The following is a 3,207-nucleotide window of genomic DNA, read 5'->3' as shown; positions in this document are numbered from 1 at the left end:
AAAGCCACTGAGCTAAATGCAGTAACTCAGAGAGAGACAAATACTGCATCATCTCTCTTATATGTGGTCTGTAACAAAGCCAAGAAACAGAGAAGAGGGGTAGGTGCCAGGGGCTGGAGATGAGGAACTGAGAAGATGCAGATGAAAGGGTACAAACTTCCAACGATCACATAGGGAAATTCTGGGCTGCAAAGTAGAGTACAATGAGCCATGCTGCAGTGCACACTGGAAATTGGCTAAGAGGAACTTAAATACTGTCACCCCAAAACGGAAACTATGTGAGGCCATGGAAGTCACAACCAACAGGACTGTGGTCATTGCTTCAATATAGATAGGCAGATGAAATCATCATGTTGTATCAATTAAGATAATATGATGTTCGATGTTGAGGATACTGCAATAAGACTGGGAAAAAGAGAGGTGAAGTGAGTTGAAGGAACAGCAATGCAGATCAAGCGGCATAACGGATACAAGTGCTTCAGAAATGAAAGGCAAGGCCTGCAGGAGGAGTTTTTGAGAGGAGACGGGTGGGAGGGAATGGGGAATTACAGGCACCCTGGAGTTCTGTTCAGAGGACAATGGGAAGTCCGGGAAGGCTACAAAGGGTAGCAGTTACATAATCCAACTTGGATTTTAAATAGTTCTCCTCAAATTGGTAGGGCAAAGGGAGACTGCAGCTATAGTTACTAAAACCTGCGAGGGATCATTATCACAGACGTTTGGAGTTAAAATTGGCATGCAGTTATTTCCCTTCACCTCATGGTGCATGCTAGGAAAATGAGGATATTGGAACACTAATAGTTTATAATAAAAGGACTGCACCATCCTGTATATAATAACAGACGCTTGTGGCCTTTGTACCTGAATATAGGCTGGTGTTCCTGGGAGTGATCAAGTTGGACGATCACCTCTATATTCAACATGGAATTGGAATGTCTATCTTACACAGATTCAGGTTTAATGTCGAAGCTTCTCTAGCAAAGTTACACTGGTAGACCACCAGTCTATGTCTGTTGCCAGGGACTGCTGCCATTTCCTGGCTGAAGCCAAGAAGACATTGGGACTAATGACTGAATTTCAGAGATTCACAAGGTTCCCATAGGATGAGAAGGACTTTCCTAGTCTACAATGGCCTCCATTGGGCAGGGAGCACCACAGCATGGGAGGAGGGCTGAACTGTAATGTCCAGGATTTTGTATACCTCTTCGCATCTTGGCATGAAATTTTTTTGTTTGCTTTTTGGGCCACACCTGGTTGTGCTCAGGGCTTCCTACTGTCTCTGTGATCAGGGATCACTTCTGGCAGGCTTAGGGGATGCCAATAATCCAACTCAGGTTGGCTGCGAGCAAGGCAAATGTTCTACCGTCCTACCCACCATACTATCTCTCCAGCCCAATGATCTGAAACTTCCGGAAAAGTCAGGTCAGTGACATTAGAAAGACAAGAAACAAAATGTGAGATATAACAGTTTAAAACAATGGCACTACACATGCTAGGGGGAAAGGTAGCTCAGATAGAGAAGGGAGCACCAAATAAAGGGTGTTGGGAGGATCCTCCCAGGATGGGAGAAGCATGCTGAAAGTTGACTATAGACCGAACATGATTGCCACTCAATGCCTCTTTTACAAACCACAGCACCTAAAAGGAGAGAGAGAACAAAAGGGAATGCCCTGTCACAGAGGTTGGGTGGGATGGGGGTGACTGGGGGTGGGAGAGATTTGGGATCACTGGTGGTAGACAATGGGCACTGGTGGAGGGATGGGTACTTGATCATTGTATAATTGAAACCCAAGCACAAAAATTTGTAAGCCTACAACTGTACCTTATGGTGTTTCACTAATAAAATTTTTTAAAATAAATAAATAAAGAATAAAACAATGGTACTGGTCAACCTTTCTTGGCGTTCACTTTCTACAACCAAACTTGATCTGAAGATAGTAAGTAGAGAAAAATATTTTGAGGGCGAGAGAGGTAGGGAGAGAAAAGAGGAAGAGAGAGATAAAACATACAATAATGTTTATTATAGGATATAATAATCATTCAGTCTTATAACTGTAATAAATTATAATCTTATTATAAAGTTAAATTGCTCTTCAAAAGTTTCAAAAATTTATGTCTATCAAAAAGTGTATGCACAGTAGGGGCTAGAGCAATAGTACAGTTGGGTAGGGCGCTTGCTTTGCATGTGTCCAACCCTAGTGTAGAGCCAGGAGTAAGCCCAGAGCACCACCAGACGTGGCCCCAAAACCAAATTAAAAAGTGTATGCAATAACATCCCAACAGCCTTGCCATAACTGGGTGTTATAAAATTTAACTTTGGGGATAACCCATAGTTTCAAAAGTGGAATCTCATTATGGTTTTGATTTGTAATTCTGAAATCATAGGTATCTTTTCAGCACTTCACAGGCTATTTGCTCTCTGTCCTCCAGGAACTTCCTGCTTGCCTGTTTTCTATTGGACTGTCCATGGTGTTTTTATTTATGTGCATGAACTCACAGCCATGTGCTATGTTCTCCCCATGCCAGTCTGGCTGTAGAAAGTCTTCTGAAATGAAAAGGTTTATATTATTTGTACAGTCAGACATCATATATGAATTTCAGTCCAGGGCTATCTTTTTTTTCTTTTTGCGCCCCACTCGGTGATGAACAGGGGTTACTTCTGGCTGTGCACTAAGGAATTACTCCTGGCGGTGCTTGGGGGATCATATGGGATGCTGGGAATCGAACCCAGATCAGCCTCATGCAAGGCAAATGCCCTACCCGCTGTACTATCGCTCCAGTCCCCAGTTCAGGGCTTTCAACCACTGGTTTCCAGACTGATGCTGGTCTGAAGAATTGTTGATCCATGGAAAACTTACTGCAGCATATCCAGACATGGATTGACTGTATATCAATTTTATATAAAATATATACATTTTCTTTTGTAAATTTTTGGTTTAGAGTTTTGAAATATAAAATGCTATATAAGTTATATTTTAAATTGGATAATTTTATTTACAAATCGTTCTTATCTCTGCTTTAGCAGTCTGCAACATATTTTTACTATTTTTTAAAGTCTATAGGTATGAAGAGGTTAAAAACGAGTCAATGATAACCACTAATATGACACTGCTCCCTATTTTTTAGTCAACATGTGTTACTGGCTATGCCATGTGGGTCTGTGTAAGAACACCCAATGGTAAGCACAAAGGATCCTGTGACATTGAG

Source organism: Sorex fumeus, unplaced genomic scaffold (assembly GCF_029834395.1).
Source record: "Sorex fumeus unplaced genomic scaffold, SorFum_2.1 ptg000086l, whole genome shotgun sequence".
Lineage (NCBI taxonomy): Eukaryota > Metazoa > Chordata > Mammalia > Eulipotyphla > Soricidae > Sorex > Sorex fumeus.
Note: the sequence above shows the minus strand (reverse complement) of the source record.